At 49.1% G+C, this 9,872-nt stretch overlaps 1 pseudogene; it reads right to left on the reverse strand.

Annotated features, from left to right (window-relative positions):
* Positions 1–6,594: 6,594 nt before the first annotated feature.
* LOC113880075 lies at positions 6,595–7,529 on the reverse strand (annotated as a pseudogene).
* Positions 7,530–9,872: the final 2,343 nt, after the last annotated feature.

Here is a 9,872-nt window from a genome sequence, read left to right on the forward strand (position 1 = left end):
CCAGGTCTCCCATATTGCCGGCAGATTCTTTACCATCTGAGCCACCTGGGAAGTCCAAGAATACTGGAGTGGGTAGCCTGTCCTTCTCCAGTGGATCTTCCTGACCCAAGAACTGACCCAGGGTCTCTTGCATTGCAGGCGGATTCTTTACTAGCTGAACTACGTGGAAAGCCCGAAAGGTCACTGCATAATGGTAAAAATTTTAACATACCAGGTTGCTATCTCAGTTTTAAACATGTACGCACCTGATAAAACAGCTTCAAAACATCTCAAGCTGGATGATTCAATAATGAAGAACAGCATGTTAAATAGTTAGAAGGACAAGCATAATATGCATACAATTTATACAGCATATTTATAGCAGAGCTTCTCCAGGTCCTTAAGTTATTTAAATCAGTAAAGGTATTGCAGAGAGGGCAGAATGATCTTTGCAAAAGAAAAAAAAACCAACTGTATTTGGTCCAAAATGATTGAATATTAATTTTTTTCTTTATGATATGAAATTATCATGTAAATGCAAACAATGGTAATTAAGAAGCCCAGACTGTTGAGTGGAGGAGAGGTGCGAGGAAAGTGGTGATAATCACGACAGGTTAAAAGGAGAGTTTGGAGTCAGGACTATTCAGGGAATGATATGGAGCAAAGCAATGGGATTCCAAACTAGAGAGGCAGCCTGAGGCTGGAGGAAGAGCTACGACAAGCATTTCTGATGGAAGCGTTGCCGGTACAGGTTGCTGATGGCACACAGGGACACAGGGGCTGGAGGGCCCTCCAGCTCCCTCACAGCTCTGTGCTGACTGACAGGGAGCATGAGCACGGCAGCGGCAGGGGCCGCTGTCTCTGGAGGCCCTGTGAGCACAGAGATCCCATTTGACAGTGTTGCAGAAACCAGTAACTAAGAAGCCAAGCCCCATACTTGGAGAGTTGGAGAACTCAGGTTTATTACCCCGGCGGGCCCAGAGGAGTTATCGCTCCAAGCTCTGAGCCCTCAGCAAAGGGGTTACAAAGCTTTATAGACCGTGTATGACATCGGACTATAGTGGACCACACTAACTGTTAATGGGTTGGTTTAAACTGGGGGTTTTGTGCTCATGTGCTGGAACAGCAGTTAGGATGGGGTGTGGAGGGGAGGCAGGGTGCCTGACCTTTACAGGGACAGGCTGGTTAAGCAGGATTACAGTGGCTAGGCAATTGCAAAAGCAGGCGAGTGTGAGTGAGATAAGCTTCAGTTCCTAACATTGTTGAAAGTTTCCATTTTCCGAGACTATTTGACCTATGTGATCTAGACTTTGCAAGGAGCAAGCTGAGTCACAGAAGCAGAACGAGCAGGAAGTTATTTTAAATTTTAACTTTTCCTCTTCAATCCCTGCTCTTGATGCTTCTGTCACGCATTGTAGAAAGCTTCACCTCACGTTTTAGTAGGACATACTGAGCTCATCATTGTTTAGGGGTCTGTATTGAGCTACTACCATTTGTAACTTTATGGATTCAATCCAAAAGGTTATGAACCAGGCAACTGCATTGAGAATGCAAGGGCCAAACAGGACCGCCGCAAGGAGCATGAAGAGAGGACCGGTTAAAGGGAGAAGCCACGATGCTCAACACCCGATACCGTTCCAATTGTTCCAGGAATCAGCTAGTTTTTGTCTCCTTTTTGTAATATGTTCCTTTATCTGCTGGGCCATATCTCTAACTATTCCTGATCGGTTTACATAGAAGCAGCATTTTTCATTCAAGAAGAGGCAGAGTCTGCCCTTCTGAGCTGTCAGTAAGTCCAGCCCCCTCCTATTTTGTAATACCACTGCAGCCAGGGAGTCTAGTTGATCTTGCAAGGCCACTAATGATTTAGCTACTCTCTTAACATCATCTGTCAAGTCCTTGGATAATTTATGGTAAAAAGGTGGCTGATGAGGCAATTCCTCCTACCCCCATACCTATTCCAGCCATTATCCCCAGACTGACCAGTAGGTGTGTGAACTGGATGGCTCTCTTCGATCATGTCTGTGCTGCCAGAGGAATGGTGAGAGTCTGATTGTTGGGGATGATATTTACCTGGGGAGTGAGGAAAGCTAAAGTACAGATCCCCCTCCAATTGACTGGTAGGCGTAAGTAGGCATCTGCTCCACTTATAAAGAAAAGTCCTTGGTGGGGATGGCTCCATATTGTGCTTGTGGGAGGATGAGTGGGCCATTCATCTTTTAAGACTTGATTGCATTGGTCCTTAGTTAAATAGCCTATGGGTACTGTACCTCCATTATCTGTAAAGCACTCAGGGGACTTCAGAGTTAGTACAACAGTCCTCGGGCGTGGTTTCAACATTTCTTCTGGTACAGATGAATTTGTTGGAGGTCCCACCAGTGTCACATTAGTTAATGGTACTGGTATAGCTAAATAATGTGGGGCCTCCAAGGATAAGCAAAGACAACAATCCTTGGCCAGCTGGGGGTTAGTATTAATAAGGAGGTGCTGAGTTGTACTGACTGAGAAGGCAATGGCAACCCACTCCAGTACTCTTGTCTGGAAAATCCCATGGATGGAGGAGCCTGGTAGGCTGTAGTCCATGGGGTCACGAAGAGTCGGACATGACTGAGTGACTTCACTTTCACTTTTCACTTTCATGCTTTGGAGAAGGAAATGGCAACCCACTCCAGTGTTCTTGCCTGGAGAATCCCAGGGATGGCGGAGCCTGGTGGTCTGCTGTCTATGGGGTCACACAAAGTCAGACACGACTGAAATGACTTAGCAGCAGCAGCAGAGTTATACTGAGAATCTGATATGGTCGGGGTCCATATTGTAAGCATCACTCGATTTTATTCTTGGTAGTGGCCTGTAGTCTCGGTCAGTTTTCCAACAAACAGGGCCTGGAACTCTGGGGCAAGTTTGGTCCAACTAGTCCCATCAACACTATTTTCCCTGTCCAGTAGATCTTCCCATCTTTTTGTCAGGCAAAAACTTGTTCCAGGTCATAACATTAGCATGACATTTGGGGGTAGAAGAAAACTGAGCGCTGAAGAATTGATGCTTTTGAACTGTGGTGTTGGAGAGGACTCTTGAGAGTCCGTAGGACTGCAAGGAGATCCAACCAGTCCATTATAAAGATCAGTCCTGGGTGTTCTTTGGAAAGACTGATGCTAAAGCTGAAACTCCAATACTTTGGCCACCTCATGCGAAGAGGTGACTCATTGGAAAAGACCCTGATGCTGGGAGGGATTGGGGGCAGAAGGAGAAGGGGACGACAAAGGATGAGATGGCTGGATGACATCACCGACTTGATGGACGTGAATTTGAGTGAACTCCAGGAGTTGGTGATGGACAGGGAGGCCTGGCGTGCTACAACTCATGGGGTCACAAAAAGTCGGACACGACTGAGTAACTGAACTGAACTGAACTGAGAGGCACAGGGACATAAGGGCAATGCCACAGTGTTGGGAGGAGAAGGCATCTGGGCCGGAGCTGGGTTTTTAGGGGGAAAGGTAACAGGAGTAGGGAAGGGCTCACCTGGGGGAAGAGCAGGATAGCAGATTTAGCATTCTGGCTGCGTCCTTGGACATATGTTTGGTGGTTATGGAGACAGTAGGTGGTCTGTCCATAGAAGTGGCTTTCCCTAATGCACTGATCTAATTGTTGGCTAAATGAGGATAGAAGGTATTGTGGACAGGTACATGGTGGGTAAGGAGTGGCACCATCTGTTACAGCAAGGAACACCAAAAGACTGCAAAGCAGCCCACACGTAACAGATAATTGAACACCAGCAAAAGTTTTCCTCCTGATATTTGGGTTGCTGTGGCCACAGCAACTGAACCTATTGTGAGGGGGCATATCAGCTATACCGTGAGCAGTTTGGTTAGTAGGAAGGATCGATTATAAGAGATATCTGATAAGAATGAGGCTTCCTACTATAGCTCGATAACAGAAGCTAACAGCAGCCTCTGACCCAAATTCCAGTCCTGGAGTGCAGCTGAAGCTAGTGCTGTAGCAAAGAATACAGCAATGGTACTGATTAGGGAGAGGGCCGGGGTTGACAATGAAAGGCCATTGGTATTTCTATAGCCGGATCCTCAAGTTTCACCATGTGTTAATCGGCCCTGCTGGAGTGTGGCTGGAGCAGGGCTGAAGAATCCTCAAGCTTCTGCCGTGTGTTGACTAGTCAGCTTGCGGAGCCACTAGAACAGGGCTCAGCATACTTCATGGGTGAGGGCCATTGTCTTTGGAACCGGACCCTGAGGAGGTTTTCGGAGTCCTGAACTGCTTTCCAGGTGTTCTCGTCACAGAAAGCCGCTGCCGTCTTGACTCTGGTGTGGTGGATCCAGGGGGTGACACCTGTAACTTTAACAGCAGTAAGGGTTGCCAGGATGACCGTGTGAGGGCCTGTCCAAAGTGGCTGAAGTGGTTCCTTTTTCCAGTCTTTAACTCATAGCTCATCTCCTGGCTGATAGATATGAATCCAGTTGCCCAAAGGAATGGGTGTCCTTTCTAAGGTTTCTCTGGTGAGATGGCAGAAGACTTTTCCAGGGCCTGGAGGTGTCGGGACATCTCCAGGTCAGCTAGTTATTGGGGGTCTCCCTTGAGCTTTCCTATCACTGGGGATATTCTCCCATATGAGATCTCAAAGGGATAATAGCTTGAGGACCTCGGGGTGCATCAGGCAAGCCTAGGGGTAGCATGTTGACCCAAGGTAATTGGGTGTCCTGACAGAGCTTAGCTAAGGTTGTCTTGAGAACCGATTCATGCACTCAACTTTCCCGGAGCTCTGTGGCCTGTAAGGGGTGTGAAACTTCCATTTGAATCCCAGTGTCTTGGACAAAGTCCAGATTATGTCAGACACAAAGCCTGGCCCGTTGTCAGATCCTGTGGAGAGAGGCAGCCCATATCTCGGGATCATGTTTCTTAGCAGGGCCTTGGCCACCTCTCATGCCCATTCAGTGGGCATGGGGTAGGCCTCAGCCCCCCCTGAGTGGGTGCAGACTACCACAAGGAAATACTTAAAGCCCCTGTAGGGCTTGACTTCAGTAAAGTCCACTTCTAGATCTTCAAAGGGCTGTGTCTCAACTTTTACACTCCTGAGCTGGGTCTTGGTCCTTGGCTGGAGTTGGTCTGCACGCAAGTCACACATTTAGCAGTGCTCTGGGCACACAGAGTTGGGAGCTTAGGAGTGAAATAGTAGTGGCTCAGCAAACTTTCCAGCGCAGTTTTTCCTAAACGAGTTGTCCCATCATGTTGTTTCACCAGCTGGACTGCTATGTTGTTGGGCCCAAACAGTCTTTGGTCTGGGAGCTTCCACCAGCCCTCTCTTCCTTTTGTTCCTCCCTCGTCTAAAGCCCATTGATCTTCTTCCTTGGTGTATCTTGGGGATGGAGGCAATTCTTGTGCTGAGAGGACCTTAGAGATTGACTCAGGGCACACTGTAGGGCTCGGTTGGGTTTCCACCTCCTTGGCTGCCTGGTCAGCTGACCGATTGCCTTCGCTGACTGGATCAGTTCCTCTTTGATGGCCTTTGTAGTGGGTGACTGCCACTTGAGAAGGCTTCCAGACTGCCTCTAACAGCTGAAGGATTTCTTCTTTGTTTTTTATCTCCTCCCCTGACCCCTATACACCACTGTCAGTAGTCCCCTTTCTTTATAAATGGCCCCATGAATATGCAAAGTAGCAAAGGCATACCTTGAGTCAGTATAGATATTGACTCACTTTCCTTCAGCATGCCTTAGCGCCTGGGTGAGTGCCCACAGCTCAACCTGTTGTGCTGACCACCCTTGTGGCAAGGCCTCAGCCTTCACTATCTCATCAGTTATTGTTACAGCATAGCCTGCCGTGCACTGCCCATCCTGGATGAAATTGCTTCCGTCAGTAAACAGTTCCAGTTCTGGGTTCTGGAGGGGGATTGTCTGTCAGATCTGGCCTGCTTGAATAAATTTTACCTATGACCTCCTTGCAGTGTGATCGGGGGTTCCCACTACCACAGGAAGGAAGGTGGCGGGGTTCAGCATCTGCACAGTCTTGAGTTGGACTCGTGGGTTTTCACAAAGTAGTTCTTGATAGTGAGTCATCCTGGTGTTAGTCAGCCACTTATGCCCATGGCTGTTCATCAGCACAGAAACAGCATGGGGAACTTTTACATTTATATTTTGTCCCAGACTAAGCTTATCTGCTTCTCTGACCAGGAACACAGTGGCAGCTAATGCCCAGAGGCATGGCAGCCATCCTGCGGCCACAGGATCCAGCTGTTTGGATAGGCATACCACTGGGCGCTGCCATGGCCCAGCTCTTTGTGTGAGGATCCCCAGTGCAGTGTGATTTTTCTCTTGCATGAAGAGGTTAAAGTCCCACGTCACATCCAGCAGCCCCAGTGCCAGAGTGCTGGTCAAGGGTCTCTTCATCTCCCTGAAGGCCTTTTTCTGTTCAGGCCCCCACTCTAGGGGGTCCTTACCAGACCCTGCTGTGGCTTCAAACAATGGCTTGGCAATCTCAGAGAAACCAAGGATCTATATCTGGCCAGGATCCGGCTGCCCTGAGGAACTCACAGACTTCTTTCTTAGTGCTTGGCCAAGGTATTGAGCAGATGGCTTGCTTCCTCTCATGTCTGAGCACCTGATGCCCTTACGAGATGACAAATCCAAGGTACTTGACCTCCTGTCTGCAGATCTGAGCCTTTTTCCATGACACCTTGTATCCTGAGGTGGAGAGTGGAGCCAATAGGGCATTGGTGCTTTTCCAGCAGTCCTCATGGGTGAGACTGGCTAGCAACAGGTCATCTACATACTGGAGTAAGATGCAGTTCAAAGTTTCTCCAGGAAAAGCAGCAGGATCCACTGCCAGGGCTTCACCAAACAGGGCAGGTGAGTTCTTGAAGGCTTGCAGCAGTTGGGTCAAGTCAACTGTATCTTTCTCCCAGTGCACGGGTCTTCCCACTCAAAGACAAACAAGGGCTGGCTGGCCAGTGACAGCCAGAGGCAGAAGAATGCATCCTTGAGATCTAGGCAGGTGAACCAGCTTGCTTGAGAGGGTAAGCGGCTCAGGAGAGTATAAGGGTTTGGGACCCCTGGATGGACGGTGATCACTGCATTGTTGATGGCACGGAGGTCCTGGATGGGCAGTAGTCATTCCCTTCAGGCTTACTGACTGGTAGGAGCAGAGTGTTCCAGGAAGGTTGACACTTGATTAGGACTTCAGCATCTTGGAGGTGCTGGATGTGGTCCCGAATTCCCAGACGTGCCTCCTGTGGTACTGGGTATTGTCTCTGTTTGAAGGAATGGCTCCTGGCCTCAGGTCCACCATGATGGGCTCTTGGTTTCTGTCAAAACCTGGGGGCCCTTCTCTGCCCAGACAGCAGGGAATTCTTTTAGCAGGCTGGTGGGATTTATTAGTTCCCTCCTTGAGGAATAGAGGTGCCATTCATCTTCCCTGGACACAGTTACAGCCATCATCAGAGCCGATTGGCTCCCCAAGGTGAGGCTCGCTGGCTTCCCAGGGACAAAGGTGATCTGTGCCCCCAGCTTTGTCAGTAGTCTTTGCTCAGCAGGGGAATGGGGCATTCCGTTAAGTACAGAAATTCATAGTCACAAGGTGGCCCCCTAGCTAGCATGAATGGGCTTTGCAAAATGAGTGGGCAGCCATGTTCCCTGTGGCCCCAACAACAGTTGCTGTTCAGCCTATGAGGGGAACCACGGGTGTGGTTACCATGGAGTGTTCAGCTCTGGTGTCCACCAAAAAAGTTATTGATTGGCCCCCTACTTTCATCATGACCAGAGGCTCCCGGGGGCCTAAGGATCAGGAAGCCCAGTCCTCCCTAGTTCAGTTTTGCTCCGGCCAGGTCAATAAGGTCTTGGACAATTGGCTCAGGCTAGTACCTTCCTTGCTGTGTTGACTGAACTTCTTCAACCCTTCAGACATCCCTCTGCAACGGGAGCATTCATTCTTCCAGTGTTCAGCCTCTTTGCAATAGGCACACTGGTCATGGAGTAGTGGTGGTCTCTTCTTTGCGTCCCCTTTCAGTGAGGGAACAGTCTGTTTCACTGGACCTGGGTTCCCCAATGCTGCTGCTAGCAGGGCTGTTCTCTGTTTCACTCTTCTATCTGCTTTTCCTTGAGCTTGGCGGTTCCAGTTTACAAAGATCTTGTTTGCCTCCTCCAGGAGCTGTGTGGCATTCACCCCAGCAAAGCCTTACAGCTTTTGGAGCTTTCATCAAATGTCTGGACAGGATTGAACCACAGAGGCAGCGTTAATAATCCGCTGATTCTCGGGTGTCTCAAGGTCAAACTGGGTGTATGTTCAGAATGTTTCGCACAGACTTTCATAGAAATTGGTGGGGCTTTCATCTGGTTTTGGATTATCATTCTAATTTTGGGCATATTGGTGGGATTTTTGGCTCCTACTCGAAGTCCATGTAGAAGGGCATCATGATAGTTTCTCAGGGCTTCTTCTCCCCCTCTGGTAATTGAAATTCCATTCAGGTCTCATCTCTGGCATTGCTTCTTGCACCTATCTTTCTACATCTAAGACCTTTGTGGGGGCCTTAGTGTCTTTGGAGACACTTTTGGGCTTCTGTCAAGATATACTGCCTTTCCTCAGTGGTGACGAGAGTCATAAGGAGCTGGTGATGGTTGTCCCATGTAGGCTGATGGGTGTGGAAAATGGACTCTAGGAGGTCAATCATAGCCTGTGGTTTATCAGAGTACACTGGATTATGGTGCCTGCAGTTCAAGAGATCGGTAGTGCTGATGGGCTGGTAATAGAGGATGGAGAGGCCAAGCTAGACTGAACTGTCCTCATTCACTTGTTGGGGACCTTGAGTATCCTGTAGTGGCATTTGACAGTCTGTGGCTGACTGGTTAGATTGGTTGGCTGAACGGAGCCATCTCCCTAATGGTTGGGCTGGAGTCTTGCTCATGAGGTGGTGTGGGGGACACGGAGGGAGGTGGACCGTCCAGCAATGGATCTGGTGCTGGCTATGCATGGGAACATATGGCAGGGGCAGCGGCGGATCTTCCGCTGGGTCTCCTTGGAATATAGGTTTTTCTTCTTCCTTTTGAGTGGTTGGGCCACAAACACCCTACTCTGTCCCTTTCCATTCCTGCAAAATCTTGCCCATAGGGGCAGGATCTGCACTATTAGGAGCCAGGAATCTGTGTGCAGAAATTGATTTGGATGTCCTGGAGTCCCAGTGACTATCCGGTACATTGCTTGGATGGTGGGCAGGTCAAGAGTGCCCTCTGGCGGCCATCCAACATCAAAGGAAGGCCATTCTAGCTAGCATAAGTTACAAAGCTTCCTGGGAGTCATCTTGACTCTGTGATCCCATGAGAAGACCCTTTTAAAGTTCTTTATCATGCAGTCTAAAACTGTCCGCTTAGAGGAACTTCCCCCCATGTTGACAAATGTAATCTACCTCTTTGACCAGAAAGGAGAAGGGTGCGCATGGGAAGGGCCTTGTCTTAGGGTCTTACAACCTAGTTAGCACTGAGGCTGCCACTACTGGAAGGCCCAGTATTCCAGACAGCACAATTACATGCTTCCTTGAAGATGGCTCTGAGAGCTAAATGTCCCAGGGAGATGGGGCTGAAAGGAGGTGATCCGTCATAATGGGGTTCATGGAGGAATAACTTCAGGTGGGACTCCAGAGGGGGTCTAGGGTGATTGACCCTCTTGAGGGCACTGAGGTGGAGAGAGCAATATGCATACTCGTCGCCTAGGTGAAGGGCCTAAAATCCTTGGGGAATCAGGAAACTTGGAAGGAAAAGGTGACGGAGGAAGGCAGCCTCCTAATAAGACTCCACAAGTATGCAGGAGCACATCAAAGCATGCCATTCCACATGGGTTGGCTCAAGGGACCAAGAGAGAGGGAGGTACAGAGCCACCTGGCAAAAGGGGCAAGTTTT

This window comes from Bos indicus x Bos taurus, chromosome 21 (genome assembly GCF_003369695.1).
Source record: "Bos indicus x Bos taurus breed Angus x Brahman F1 hybrid chromosome 21, Bos_hybrid_MaternalHap_v2.0, whole genome shotgun sequence".
NCBI classification, from domain to species: Eukaryota; Metazoa; Chordata; class Mammalia; order Artiodactyla; family Bovidae; genus Bos; species Bos indicus x Bos taurus.